The sequence below is a fragment of the Rhagoletis zephyria genome, unplaced genomic scaffold (genome assembly GCF_001687245.7).
Source record: "Rhagoletis zephyria isolate East Lansing unplaced genomic scaffold, Rhagoletis_zephyria_1.1 Rzeph_scaffold_03934, whole genome shotgun sequence".
NCBI classification, from domain to species: Eukaryota; Metazoa; Arthropoda; class Insecta; order Diptera; family Tephritidae; genus Rhagoletis; species Rhagoletis zephyria.
The window spans coordinates 15494-31938 of NW_016161017.1; the positions used below are offsets into that span (position 1 = coordinate 15494).

At 34.2% G+C, this 16445-nt stretch overlaps 1 long non-coding RNA gene across 1 annotated transcript in view; it reads left to right on the top strand.

The window, feature by feature from the left end:
* The window catches only part of LOC108369969 (uncharacterized), a 22128-nt gene extending 6331 nt beyond the window's left edge, over positions 1 to 15797 (top strand). Inside the window, exon 3 of the long non-coding RNA XR_001848583.1 lies at positions 15778 to 15797. This is a non-coding gene — a long non-coding RNA (uncharacterized LOC108369969). The remainder of the gene's footprint in view (positions 1 to 15777) is intronic.
* The last annotated feature ends 648 nt before the right edge of the window (positions 15798 to 16445 follow it).

Below are 16445 nucleotides of genomic sequence, written 5' to 3' on the forward strand. Positions count from 1 at the left end.
CCACACTTACGATTGCTATAAATTTTGCTTCCATTTTTTTAAGATTTTCTAATTTGGTGTCTTCAAACTAAAAACAAAAGCACCAAAAACGCACCAAGCAACAAACTCAAAAATTTTCGCGATTTCGCATCAAGTTGGCAACAGTGAATAGTAAACAAAAGTATTTTATGACGTCAACGTTTGGGTGGATGCTGTCAAATCGACGAAGAGAGGGTTAGCGGTCCGCGAATGGCGCGACCTTTATTTTCTGGATCGTGGATTCAAGTGATATAACATCATAATTCATAGCATTCAGAGACAAAAATTTTGAATGAAATCGAAAGTGACAAAATTTAATAACTGCTGAGTTAGCACTCATCTTCATTAGTTATTAAATGTTCATCAGTTACTCGATGTGTGTGTGTGTGGTGCTCGATAGCAGTGCAAACAAAAGTAATTGATGGGCTGAATGTTCCCCCAACCACCAATCTCTGCAAAGGGCGTACGAGACTCACTTTCATGCCGGTTAACTGTATACTTATATGTATATGCACCTTTCCTGCTTTTGTGCATGTCCATCAGTGTGCGACAGCTTTCACTTTCATTGAGGCAACCAAAGTTGGCGCTGCGCTTTCAGCTTGAATTTCCTTTTCAGCTTGTCGCCAGCGTAACCGCAGCCATCAGCAACAGTAAGAGTAGTAGTAAATATATACATATACCTATATATACTGGGGTGTAGTAAATAGGTTCCCAAACACCTACATACATACACACATACATACGTACCTTCAGTCTGCTAAGCGTTGATCTGCTGCTGGTTGTTGCCGCAGGATGCTTCGTAGCTTCGATGTTGCTGTGCTATAAATGCATACATACATAGCTGCATACGTGCATACGTATTTATTTAGCCTATTTTTAGTATTTCCAACTTTGTTGGCAACATTCAAAGCCCGCATACTCCTGCAGCTGACAGCAACAGCAGCAGCAGCAATAAGAACAACCAGCTGCAGGAAAAATTGTCGCAGTGATAGTTTTTTTCTTTTTTTTTGCTGTTGTGACTGTTGTTGCTGCTAGTGCTCCTACCCGACACACACACACACACACACACACGCGGTGGTGACAACAAAGGCATCCTCAACCCGCATTGCTGCAACTCATTCATGTAAAATTTTTGTCGACGCCAAAAGGCGAGCGAGCGTGCGAGTGAGCGGAGAAGTGGCAGCGCATTTTTTCAGGTTTTTAACTTTTAGCCCACAACTTTTCGTTTTACTTTGAAAGCAGTGTACACAATACATATCCATATACCCGCATTTTTTTATTTTTACAAGCTTTTTTTTAGTTATTTTCGTAGCTGCTGACCCAAAATTCTTGTTCTCAATTTGTTGTTTGTTGATGGGGTTTTTTTTTTCGTTGCTCCCTTTTTTCTGTATTTGTTTTTGTCTCTGTTGCAAAGGTGCTTTTGTTGGCTGGTTCTTCGGCTGCTGTTGCGGTTTTGCTATTAGACTTGTTGTTGCTGCTGCTTTTAGCAACGTTTTTGTTGGTGCTATTGTTGCTTTACTTCGTCTTAGTTTCCTTGCTTGGTTGTTGTTGTCGCTGCCTATCTCAAGCTTCTCGCTCGTGTCGCCTGTGACCGCAATTTTTTTTTTAATTTTTTTTTCTATTTGTGGAAAGTGCAAAATTTTTTCTAATTTTCTTTTGTTGAGTCTTCTTCTCTTCCTGCTGCTTTGTCCATTTGCTCCCGCGCCGCAGCCGCTGCTGTTTGTGGCTGGCTAATGGCTAAAGCGCTGAACTCAGCCTTCGCCGGCGAGCCACTTGATCAGCGGCAGTCTATCTACTAGTCATATAGCGGCAGTTGCCATTCGCTAGCGCTCCACTTCGGCTCGCATTCCAGCACTCGATTTCACTTTCCATTTACTTCCTTTTGCATTTTTTTTTTGTTTTCAATTTTCTTACCATTTGTTTGCCTGCCTGGTCTGTCATCTTTTGTGTTGTCATTTTGATGCGTTTAAGCCGCCTTTGTTGTCTTTTACTGCTTTTCACAGCTTTTGAGGCAACCTTTGGCACGCTTTCGTTACGTCGCTTTCTGCGCTCGCTTCCGCGAAAGAAATTGTCTCAAAATGACACTGGATGTCCTGTTTCCGTCACTTCCGCTTCATGGAGTCTCACTTATTTTTCTTCGTAATATTTTTCTTTTTCTGTGAGCAATTTTTTATGATATTTTCGTAAGCTTTCTGCATACAGTTCAAATTTAGCAGCGTCATATTTGGCTTTGTTTGCTTTTAGGTGCCCAAGAGGAGAATGACAGCGATTTCTATTGTCATCGCGTTGGATTGATGGACTATAGCGGAAACGACGGCGGTTGGGTGTTTGAAATTTCACACGAAATTTGGGAAACTCATTCCGGTGGAATTTTCCTAATAATCGTTGCATACTGTTAGGTGCCTTACGTATTTAGTTTTTGCACTCATAAAGATATTTAAACGTAATTCTTGAGGACACAAAGGCGTATATGTGGCTATATGCTATGTTTCAGTTGTTAAAAGTTAAAACAAGTTAAATATATACTGTGGGTCTCAAAAAATGAGTTAAATACTATTTATATCTGAGTTTGAGAAAGGATGCTTCTTGAAAAAGTTGTCATTGATCTAAAAGTTGGATTAGCTTGAGAGGCTTTTATTTATAAACTACTTTTGATAAGGGTTACCACCTGCTATTTAAATATAATTAAATTTAATTACTATGTTAAATTAAATATTCCTAATTGGGCATCGATCGAAAGACTTTTAGAAAAGTTTTATTTCGAAAATATTTTTACGGGGGCTGCCACCGTCTCTGCAATTTCAATTCAACAAAATAAATTATGTATATTGATATAAATGTCAAACGGGAGAGGTTTAAGTTAGCACTATATCTTAAATATTTTGAATAGGGTTGCCAGCTGAATGTTGAAATCAATTACTTAAGTTAGTTAAAACCTTTTAATATGCACACATACATACATAGGTATTACCAGTAAAGACTTAAGGAACTTTTTTCTTAATTTTATATTTTATAGAGGGTTGCCACCTGTTTTGAAATTCAAAATAAATTTAAATAACAAATTAAATTAGGTATGTATATTTGCATGGCCACCAAACGATGGGGTTTAAGTTCGCTTTATATCCAAAATATTTTGGATAGGGTTGCCACCTGAAAGTTAAAATCAATTTCAATAAAATTTTAATAGAAACTTTTTAATTTACACGCATATATAGGTATTACTAGTAAAGAGCTTAGGAAATGTGTACTACTCTATTTACATTTTAGTAGACTGTTGTCACCTGCTTAGATAAGCTAAAACTATTTAGGTAGTAAATTAATTATTTTAACATGGATGTCAAACGGTAGATCATTAAAAAACTTAGTTTAGAGAATATTTTTGAAAATCATCGCCACCCAAAAGAAAACATATAGGTATATTTTATGTATAGGTATTTACACAAACTTATTTTAAAAGAATTTTGTAGAGGAGTTTCCCGATTTCCGAAAGGTACGTATGTATGCAAACCACCTTTCCCTTTATATTAAATAAAATTTAAAATATATGTTAAAGATAACGACTGAGTAATAGCTTCAAAAGGATCAGCATTTGGTACAACAGATTGATGTGCACATGCACACTGAGTGGAGCGGGCAAAGGTAGTTTGCATATTATAAGAGAAAATTTCCGTTTATTTTTTTTCGATGTACACACTTTCAACTGTCGAAAATTATTTTGCTTTTTGGTGCTAACCACATTTGGCTGGCATACTTTTAACCACAAATTTTCAGGCATTCCATTTTCCAAAATAAGCTGCATTTATCTAAGTATATTCTACACAAAGAATTTCCTAGCCTTTCTTTAACATCTTTCACACACACAGACACACCGACACACCTAGCTTTTCCGTAATTACACTGCCATTTACAGTGAGTAAACACCTTTTATTTTCAGTTTCTTTTCTTCAAAAGTAAACATTGAATTGTGGTTGACACAAATTTGACTGGCATAAATATCTACTTGTATATAAATAGGTCTGACTTCGGAAGTATGCCATAAAATGAGCACAAATATATACATATTTATTATAAGGTAACCCACCAAACAATTTGTGTTGCCGGCAATAAGAAAACGTGTCGCCCTCGGAAACAAATTTATTGCCGGTAATATTGCCATCGAATCGATTTCCTATTACCGGTCGCTCTAAAACGTCCGCCGAAGGCAACTCGCCTGGGTGAGTCGTTTTCTTATTACCTGAATGATAAGGAACTTTACAAAAATTTTAACAAAATCATGGCACAGTGACATAAGCGACAACAAAATATATAGCAGCGCCTTCAATCATGCCAGAAGAAATCGAAACATTGATTTTTATTAATTTGAATCGGAATCCTTACAATAAAATCATGTATGTATACAAAGTCCATAAAATAACCAATAAAAATGTTTGATGCTTTTTTAAATTCAAAACTTGGTAATACTGCCTTTTGTTCGATGCTTCCTCTATTTCTTGTCGAGTTCGTCTTGCTCTCTCATTTTGGTATTTTTTGACGTCACGGCCAGTTGCTCTCAGCTCGATTGGCGCAATCTTGTATTCTTGTATTGTTGGATGGAATAACAAAATTAGTATGAGGGTTTTTCCTCGTTTCTGCTCTTTGATTTTGGCCTAGGTGAATAAAACACGCCAGACGTTTAAATTGCCAACTGAGATCTTATTTTTGATCTTATCGAACGGTTTGGAGTCCAAGTCGGGAGGCATGCGGTCATTTGAACATTGTACCTTGTTAGACTCGCGTTCATCTTCTCTACTGATTTTAGTGACACTCAGCAGAGTGGAGAACTTCTTCCCCCATAATATTAATATTTGTAGATATCGTCGGTCAATAGTAGAGTCCGAGCGAACGTTCGACTTCGGTTTGTCTCGGCAATATTTTCATATTCGGCTGAAGACTCGGCATCGGCAGAAAAACGACCGAAGTTTTTGCCGCAGCCGAAACTTTTTGCTATTTTAATGCTAGAATCGTAAGATAGTTTTACCCTACGTTATTCGTAATATATATAAATTTTACGTACTACAGCGTTTAGGTAAGTTATCTTATCTTACTAATATTATAAATTTGAAAGTTGGTATGTTTGGATGTTTGGGAAATAATCCCGCGGAAACGACTGGACGGATTTGCATTAAATTTTGTACGCAGATAGATTGGTTAATAGTTTTTTTTTAAGAGTTGCCACCTGTTAAAAAAGTTTTGTTTATTTAATATGCGGAAACGACTGAACGGAATGCATGGAATTTCGCACACGGATAGCTTATGACCTAGGTTGGAAAGTAGGCTACTTTTTTTAAGAGTTGCCACCTATTAGAAATGTTTAATTTAATTAATACGCTGAAATCAGTGAACTGATTTGCATGGAAGTTTTCGCACAGACAGCTTATGACCTACTTTGGAAAAAAAGCTAGTATATTAAGTACTGCCACCTATTAGTTTTAAATTTAAAAGTCCTTTTAAAAAATCCTGACGTCAGAGAAAAAACTAAGTACGAAGTTTTGCTATAATTTAGCAATAGTTTCGCGAATATATTCATCTTTTTGTGTGCAAAATTTACTGTCGCACCGTGTTATGTTGAATGAAAATATAAAGCTTTTTGCTTCTTAAACTAAATTATTGAAAAATTTGTGTACATCCGTGAATATATTAATTTGATGCTCACCACACAGTGAGCCTTCCTTACATATGTATAGAGCAATAAGTAGTTGTCATTAGTTTTTTTCGTGCCCACTTTTTTGTAATAACGATCAAAGCAAACCGCCTACTGACAGTCGCATACAGCGATAGGGCATAACGGTAAAAAGTAACGGAACTTTTTATGCGGCGTACACATAAAATTTACAGTATATAACGAATGCAGGGTTTAAAAAAATGTGATAATGTTACTTTTTCTTAAAACCAGTGGACTGTCAGCTGTCAGTCGTATACATCACTTTTCCATAGCCCTGATAGTTTCTGAGAAGTTAGTTAATTACTTCTGACGCCTCTTGTTTTCGATGCAAATACTCTACCTACTCAGGTGTACGTGGCGTCTGAGTAACACTCTTTCCTGCACAAAAAATCCTTGCGAATTTTTATTTGACCAGTCATTATTTTCTTATTTGTTTATCGATTTTCTTGCTTCGTTTTTTTTAAGGAATAGGCTTTAACACAAGTACAAAATATTTGCACAGAAACTGTTATTTATTGACTTTTTCCCCTGTTAAAGTTTGAATTTTTTGCATTTTTCTATAAAAAAAACAAAACAAAAAATCTGGAATGATTTATTAATTTCTGAGAAACTATCAGGGCTATCGAAAAGTGATGTATATTAGTTTTATAGAGAATTTTATTTTCTTTCATTACGATTATTTAGTTGGTTGATAAGATGTACTTAATTGAGTGGAACTACTCTTTTTTTTTAAGCTGAATAACGGTAAATTGCAAATATCTCGAAAACGCATCCATACAAAAATAAACAAACTCGATTTTCGGAATCAACGAGCGGTTCTACATACAAATTGGATAGTAGCATCTGGAGAACAAAATCAAAATTAAAATTTGTGAACCAGTGTAATCACTCTATTAAAATAGCGGCGCGCCCAACCTGGAAAAAAATTTCCCATAAAATTCTGCCTTTGGTTGAACTAAAGGCTATTTTATTTGTGATATGAATTCATCACTTGCAGGAGAAGCTCGGTCATGCACTCAAAAAAAAAAATGTGGGCGTACAATAGTTTTCTTGATTTCTTTTATTGTTGACGTCACACAATTTCCTGCAATAACCTGCTGGTTTTTTATATTTCCAAAGATATATGTAGATGCATGCGTACTTACTTACAAGCGCACCATATAAAATACAATAACCTCTACGGAAATGAGCGGAAATGAGATTGCCTTTCAAAGGCTCTTTTCTGCTACTTTTGTGCACAACTTTTTCTCATAGCAGCTATCATTCAGTTCATTTCCAAAAATACAGACACATCACTTTTTTATTTACCAAACGAAGATTTTTCACTTGAAATACATTTTGCAGGGTTGAAGCTCTTACACAAATCTAAAAATATCTTCCTATTTCTAGAATCTACAATTTTTCTTTTTAATGCTTAATTTTTATTTTACATTTTTCTTTTACTCGTTTGTTGTGGCTTGAGGTGATTTACATACATGCCTTTTCTTGACCAACAAGTACAAGCAAAAATTGTTAAATGTTGAGGTCATGCGTACTGCATAAATAATAATTTACTTTCTATTTGCCCGCTCATTCTTTGAAAATTTATCTAAAAGAATACTATAAATATTCCAACATCGAACAGCACTTTCAAAAGGACTCCTGAATAAAGAAATACTCGTATTGGCCGAGAGCTTGCTTTGCCATGCAATGCCGGACAGAATATTACATTTGCTCTATTGCTTTTTCATATCTTACAAAACATTATAAATACATTACATACTAACATTTTCATTTAAGGCAGGTAGTAATTTTTTTTTATATTGCATCCAGAACGTTTATTAATAATAAAATCGCTCTCTACGTTGGTTTCTTTTTCATTCTGCCTGTCTTTGAAAATAGTGGCTAGTATTTATAGACATACATACATATGTAGATACATATTTACCTTTAAGAAAATTGTTAATGTTATATATACTGGTCGCACACGGAAATGTCTCTCAACTGACAGTTAAAATGTGTTATTAACATAGTACATAGATATATGCCTGTATTTGAAATTGTAATGTCATTGAACTTATGTGAAAATTTTTTTCTCCTTTTTTGCAGGTATGTACCAGCAGATGCTATTTTAGTAATTGAAAAAGGGAATATATATATGTATATGTAAGTAAAAAATTTGTATGTAGCATATTTATGAAATATCGTCACTAGACACGAATAAAGGCGCGAGCTCAAAAGTTGACGGCGAAAAAATACGCAATTTTCGGAGAAATATTGACTACATGGAAACAAGTAATTTTTAAGCAGAAAACAAAACCGACTTCAATTCTCGTATAAAAATTTAAGAATACCGTTAATTTCTTCATATTCCAATGATCGGATTTAAACCGAATTATGTGGTCACATACATACAAAAATTTATATCGCACACGAGCCTCAAAAGTGACACAACTCAAAATTTGGTATTTTTGAAATTATGCACTAAAAATGTACACTTGCTATAATTTGTTGAAAAACCCTAAGCTAAAGTCTTTTTTGCTCATATGATTAGCATGTGCTAAGAAATAGTTATTCGCATTTTCTGACGACATTCGTCACTGATATCGAAATTGATATTCAATTTTCAAAAATCAATATGGCGGATCCAATATGGCGGATCCAATACGGCGGACGATTTGTTCAAAAATGAATAAAAAAGGTTGCATGGCGTTAAAAGTAAAACTCCTATTATTCGGGATGCGGTAAAAGTCAAAATTTGTGTGTTACATTGTGGACTGACTTGTAAGGAGTATGAGAAAGGTATGCGTGATTCGATTTAAAGACTTTGGTTTTTCCATTCTTGTCGTCCTAAATTGTCGATTCGTCCCTATGTGCATCGGAAGTCCACATACAAGCAATGTATTTGTAGAATCAGAAAAGAAAATTCGATGTTATATCTTTATTCATTAACTTTCATTCAAAAGCGACGTGTTAGATGAGTACAGACCGAAAAATTTTACACTGGTGATGTCTCTGCTCTTCCGGTGTTTTGTCATTTCCGAAAAAAGTACGAGCTAAAGGATTCGTTCGTGCAACTTGAGACGTCTCTAGCAAAGTCTAACGAAGGCTGCTGTGAAACTGCTAGGCAAAAAATGTTGAATTAAGTAACAACATGATTATACCTACATTAATTCATCAAAAAGTGTTGTTAGCCTACAGCATAAATAACGAAGTACCAACTAGACAACTCAAAGTGTAACTTAGAAAAACCACTAAAAGTGTAAAGTTAACCAACAACAGCAAAAAAGAGAAGCTATATAGAAGTCCCAAAAGACAAAAGAAAAACCGGAGATCAAGCAAAAAGCAGAGACATGAAAAAGCGAGTAAATCAAATCGAAACTTTTGTTGCATAAAAATGTACTTATGTAGTTACTTTACTTGCGCTGTTCGCGACCAACCACACCAACACAAGGCAAATTGTCCTTTTTGCTGCTGTCTGACCGCACGGGTGCTCGGCTATACTGCATGGCTAACTTATCCACTTTTGTGTGCATTTGTGTGTGTCGTAATATAATTTCAGTTCATTTAAATTCATCCCTGTGGTCTTTTTAACTCAACTTTCTTGCTTTTCACACTTTGGCGCAACAGTCAACGCCAGTAAACTGCTTTATATTTCTGTCATTTTCTTTTTCTCAGTATACTTCTACTTCTATTTTTCTTCTTTTTTTTTTTGCTTACTTCCGTCTAAGTTTCATTGCGTCAGTTAATCATAAAATTATGCAAAAGGTAAGCGAGCTTGTAGCAACTCATTTACATACATATATAAATTTACCTTTAAACATTTTGTTTGTAGCATACTTGNTAACACAAGGCAAATTGTCCTTTTTGCTGCTGTCTGACCGCACGGGTGCTCGGCTATACTGCATGGCTAACTTATCTACTTTTGTGTGCATTTGTGTGTGTGCCGTAATATAATTTCAGTTCATTTAAATTCATCCCTGTGGTCTTTTTAACTCAACTTTCTTGCTTTTCACACTTTGGCGCCACAGTCAACGCCAGTCAACTGCTTTATATTTCTGTCATTTTCTTTTTCTCAGTATACTTCTACTTCTATTTTTCTTCTTCTTTTTTTTCTTACTTCCGTCTAAGTTTCATTGCGTCAGTTAATCATAAAATTATGCAAAAGGTAAGCGAGCTTGTAGCAACTCATTTACTGTTGCATACATACATATATAAATTTACCTTTAAACATTTTGTTTGTAGCATACTTGACGGATTATGCGCCCATTAACAGGCATGCAACCCCTGCTGCGCGCTTTGAAATTATCGAAATATCCAAATTATGTGCAAAAGTTTTGTGAATTTTTATGAAAATTTGCTGTGGTACGCCTTTTTAATAACACATACAGTGGCGACGGGATTATTCTCTTCTTTTTTCGTCTTAATTTCTATATGTATTATGTTTTATCTTATGTCATATTTAGCGCAATAACGCAATATTTTGAAGCTAATAACTAAGCAATTACATGCATTTATAAAAACATAAGATTAACTTTTGGCAGTCATCAAAAAAGCTAAAAAAAAGTCAGCAACTTGGCATCAAAGTTTCCCGCATATAAATTAGTAGTGTGCTTTTGGGCGTCATAAATTCAACTAGCCTAATAAATGTAAATAACTTTTGGTGCTTTGAAGCTTACTTAAGTGCTGATTAAAACGCGCAGGTAAAGCGACCATTTAGAGTGTGGGTGTAGTAATTACTGTCGTGATGTCCTTAGGGGTTACTTAAATTTACGAATATTAGTATTTGAAATTAAAATAATAACATAACTTTATTTCGACATAGCTTCATTTAAATGCACGATAAAAAGCATAGTTGGAAAATAATTTTGTTCTGCAACTCTCTAAGAATTTGCATATCTTTCATTTAACATAAAAAATATACGATTCCTAGGAGTTGTGTGATTCAAATGATGTCTCATGATATCTGGTCAATGTCAGTGGAAAATTTAATAAAATCAGCTTTTCAACTTATATGCCTCAGATAGTCTTTGTAACGAGCCCTAACCATAAAAAAAACATGAGCGACATTTCTTCAAATTTTTATTTTACATAGCCAGAAAATGTTGGATTATATAAACATCTCGTTTAATATTTCGATTGTAAAATGTGTAACTTTTAGAATAGGTAGCAAACTCTCTTAAAGGCTGTTGTTGAGAAACAATTTTTTTAACCTCATCCGTTTGACACTCATATTGTAATGTGTAGTTATATCTCTCATAAAATTAAGCTTGAATTTTTTACCAGCGGTAATCTTCTTCAAATATAGTTTATAAATAAGGCTTACTTAAACCTCTCCCTTCAAAAGTTTATTAGAAAGAGTTCTTAATTAACCATCTTGTTTAATTTAATTTGTCAACTTAACTGATTTTGAATTGCTAAACAGTTGGCAACCTTCTTGAAAAATAATTTGGAAATAAAGCTCAGTTTCACCTCTATCGTTTGAAACCCTTCGTATAATGTTCAATAGAATTTGTAATTTAAATTGATTCTAAATTTTTAAAGAGGTGGCAACCCTCTTCAAAAATACAAATAAAGAAATAAGAACTTCCTAAACACTTTTCGATCAACATCTAAGCATAATAACACCTATGTATAGTAAAATATTTCCATTTAGTTATTAAAAAAACTGATTTTCACAGTAAGGTGGCAACCCTTTTCTTAACACAAACAAATAAATAGGAACTTCTTCACTCATTTCGATTAACATCTATGTATATTATACCTACATTTTCCGTATATAAAAGGTTTCAATTAAGTTACTAATTGAATGGCCTTTAAATTTGTATGCAGGTGGCAACCCTCTTCGAAATTGTGAAATAAAATATAAGCTTTTTTGACTAACACCCATGTACATATATAAAAGGTTTCCACCAACTTACTAATTATATGGATTTTGAATTAAATTTCGAAATCAAGTTTTTTTTTAAAGCTTTCTCGTTTGTTACTTGTGTACGAGCCACTCATTTGTCAAATTGTTCTCGTATATGAAAATCTTTAGTTTTCCTCCTAATTAAGGTTATTTTTAATTTCTGTGTAGCTGGCAACCCTCTTCAAAAATATTTAGGAAATCAAACTTTCTTATTGTTTTGACTTTTGAGTAAGGTGGAAGCTCTCTTCAGAAAGAGTCCCGTATGTTGATCCAGGCTATAATTTATACATGTGTTTTTTAGTTAGTTAAATACTATTAAAAATTAAACACTTAGAGCATAACTTACTAACTCACTCTTTTGTATGCTTCATAACTCCTAATTGTATTCCATGTCATTCGCAAAACATTTAAATTTGCGCTTTTTTCTTTTTTTAATTTTTCCTACTTATTTTAAATAACTTCGGTATAAAGGGCTTAACTTTCACTTGTTTTTAGCCAAAACTATAAATCCTACTTTTTTATTAATCTGAATTAAATTTTTTAATGCTTAGTCTAGCCAGCTTTGCTGCAACAAATTTTTGGCATATTTACGACTTTGTTGGAAGCCAACACAATTTTAATACAGACCGTAGATTTTGTGGCACTAAAGCTGTCAAGTGGAACATTCCCATATACATACATAACTACATATGTGTGATGGAAAAGCGAGTAAAATGTTTAAGTTAAATTAATGTTTGTGTAAAAAAATGAGAACGGGGTAAACCTATACATACATGTATTGTGGAAAAGTACATATGTACATATATTTACAAATATGAATGAAGTGCTCGATCTGAAACTTTTTAGGTTTAGGATTTATTGAACCATTTCCGAAATATTTGCGTCGAAAGATTTTAAAAGTTTTACATTGAGCAAAGCATTGCCATGATACAATAATTTTTAGAAGGTAGTTTCACTTCAAAATTTTTCACATAAACCGTGTAAACCGTGTCTGTGACAAACACACCATGTGGCAACTGCTATGATATAGAACTTGGGGATTTTCGCATTGGCGATATCGCATTTTTGATTGACAACTGTTGTTGGCAACTGTTATAGATGCAAATTTTATTTTTTCTACCGGTGTCGAGGATAGATTCGGCCGAGCTGTCGGCTTTGCCAAGTCCTGCTAAGGCAATAGATTCGTTGATAACGTGATCGTGAGAATCTATTTTGAGAAAAGGCACTTGTATATCAGCGCGCGTTGCTCCAACAGTCACAATGGCCGCGTGATCAAAGCTGTGATGTGTCTTTCAAGAGATCCGGGTGTGAAACCTCGACAGCTAATTTTATTACTATATTTTTTTCTTTTTTAAACTTAGATTTATTTTAGTTATTAGATTTCATTATCGTAAAAAGAAAAAAGTATATATTTCTCAATTTATTTTTTTTAAGAATAAAACTTTCTTAAAATTATAATTATATATTTTTGATTTCATTTCCCTTTTTAGAAACGTATCTTATTTAATTTTTTTAAGAATTAAATTTTCTTATAAAGACAAGTATACCTATATTTTTTAATTTCATTAAATTTTTAGACACGTATTTTTTTTTTGATGTTTTAATTAAATACTTTTGATTTTGTCAGTTTAACTTTCTTTTAGTTTTAAATTTTATTGTTTCCTAAAAATAAATATGTTTTTTACTTCTCTTAATTTTTGCGATCTTATATTTTTTTCCTTTACTTAATTTTATTTTCTCTTAACAAAATAGATTTTGGTTAAAAAATATATATTCTTTTTTTGGATTCAATTTAATTTTTAATACTATATTTTTCTTTTTTGACTTATTTTTTTTCAAATCACATTTTTTTAAATTTTTAGTTTTTATTGTTTTAAAAAGAACAACATATTTTTGTTTTTGATTTCGTTTAATTTAAAACATTATTTAGTTTAAAATATTTTTTAAAAAGAAAAAATATTTTTGTTTATTTAATTTAAGCTTTAAAAAACTTTTTGCTAAAATGCGTACAACATTACTCTATGACCCCCTCGTTAGCAGATCTTACGGAAGACAGCAAAGAGCTTTCAAGTTCCATAGTTTCCAATTCTGGTAAATTGAAAGACAGTTGCCAGAATAGGCCTGTAAATGTTGATGTTCATAGATAACTCATACGCCGTGGCACGCGACAAATTTTGGTAGACGGGCAAGAACATATGTGACACGTAAAGTTAAAAAGAACCTACGCTCAAAAAAAAAAAAAGATTTCGAGAAAAACGATATGTCACATATGTATATTGGAGTTGAATTTTGAAATGCGAGTTTTGTAGTAATGCACTAAATAAAATAACAAAAGTTCACACCGATCCCAACTCTGCTTGATTATATGCTTGCCAGTCAATATTACTCGCATGCCATGGCGTATGAGTTATCTAGTAACATCAGCATTTAGTCGGCATTTTTCTGTTTATTAATTTATTTTTAAAATGCAAAAGAAAAAATCTATGTGCATGGTGGGGTAGAAACTAAGTTGTATAATTTATTAGGCTAAGGAGCTGCTTCAGCATCTTAGAAAGATGTAGTAGTACTGAAATACGTATATATTTTCAGCGATATATCACACTTTTAAAGCGATTGAAAAATACAAAAACTTAGGAAGAGGTTTCTATTTTGGCGGTTTTTAGTATGGGGACCAACCCAGTCTAATGTAATGTGTACCTCGTATTTTCATACAAATATGAGTACATACATACATACATGTAAAAACATAATGATGCATGTTATTTTGGCAAGCACCCATAACTTGGCTTTAAACTAAATTTACGCTAAATTTGCGCCACATCAAACATGAGTGTGTGCGCCATTTATCTCAGCGCGTTTAGCATGCAAAACGGCGAAGCCACAAACGGTTGCAGGCAAAAATTTTTGGTTTCATTAAAACGGCTTGACAACATGAAATTTTCAAATGTTTTCCCAAAAAAGTATGCAACGAAAACTACACAAATTATTAATGTGTGCTTGCATGCTCGCTTGTGTGTGTGTGTGTGTGTGTGCGGTCTGTGAAGTGGCAAGTGTGTGCGAAGAGTTGAATAAATTAACTAAAACAGCAAACTGAAAATGTGTTTAAATAATTTGCCAGACAGCAAGCCAACCAGTCAGCCAATAAGTGTAGCAGGACAGCAAACAAGGAGGCAAAAAGAAAAAGTATATGTATGTATATGAATATATGTATGCATGAGAAGATGAAGCCAAGGCAAGCTCAGTGTAGCAAATTGCAATGTGCAGCTGTGGGAAGTGTAGTTTAACAGCGCATAACGCTCGAGCCGCAGCTACCGCCTAGTCGTTAGCCTGCTGCATAGCAGACAGCCTTCTGCTGCGTGTACACGGCACACGACCGGCAAGTGAAGCCAAAATGCCAAAGGCATAAAAACTTAAACTTTCTCCATTACCGGGTTAACAGCATGTCAAAGTGTCTGGCAGGCTAGCTGACTGGCAGAGCTGGCAGATTGTCTGCTTGAGTGTTTAAATATCTGCTTACTCTTCCGATTGTCGGCCTTTCCATGCCATGTCATGCCATGCTAAATTGCGACGACTGAGTTTCCGGCTGCAGCTGGCTGCGCTTCACTCTTTGATTGCCCTCCACAGCTTCATCAACACATTGCAAATATCCTGCCATCTTTGCCACTCGGAAGCATGAAAGCAAATTGAAGTGGCTTTTCATATGCCAGAAAACTTATGTTAAAATTTTGCTTATTAAAGTGAAACCACATAACTACGTATGTACATACATAAATGCGCTTTGGCCCCTTAGCGCTTGCGGACAAAAGTTTTTTGTTATTTACTGGCAAAGACAATTTTAAACTATTTAAAGAGAGTAGCAGCACATATGAGAAAAGTTCGTACCGCAATTATAAAAGTACACTCAGGCAAACTGCACAAACATACACATGCGCATTTTTAAAATAATGTGTGTGGAGTTAAATACAAACACACTTGCTTTTCCATTAGGCCTACACCGCTCGTTTTACCTTAAACTGGCAAAGATGTTTTGCAAAGAACTTCACCTGAAGGGGATTTGGCCTATGGCACTGCTTTTCAGTTTTCTTATTCATAAAACTAATATTTCCGCTCTAAAAGTGTGTTGAGCATTTTGAGTGCGTAGGCAGGCTTGCGTTTGCAAATTTTTAAGTATTTGTAAATATTTATGTTGTGTAAATGAAGTTGCAGCAATAAAAACTAATTGCAGGTGCCCCGCAGCACGAAGCGACACAAATGGTTTTTGGACAAATGACATGTACATATACTCAAGGCTAATATGTTCAAACTCTCAAAACAATTCTTGCTAATTTCAACTTCCTTGCTTATAGCTTTCGTTGGCAGGTAGAGTTTTCTTCTATGATTAATATTTTATTTTTCAAAGCATATTGACTACATAGCAGTACGCCGTTTTAATTAGCGGTCGCCAACTGATCGTCGTTTTAAGTAAAAAAAAATCTATTAGGAATTTTCTGAGGAACAAACTTATTTTGTATAAAATTTTTTCAGGGGTACACCTAGTGCGATTTTCAGCAAATAAATATGTAGATAAATTTGACCCTCCAGCGACCGCCAAGTTGCCATTTTTGCAGACTTTCTAATCGGTTAAAATGTTCTACAAAATATATAGGGATATGGAAAATGTTATCTGATTGCAATGAAATTCATACGTCATCATGCGACGAAATGCTGGAGTACCTTATGAGCACTCACCTTCCGGGCTGCTCGGACGACACTTCCGGTAGTTTGCCTAGTCCTAGAATCTACTCATCTCTGGGTGATACCTTTAGGGATGTCGTAAGTGATGAGAGGGTGAATGTC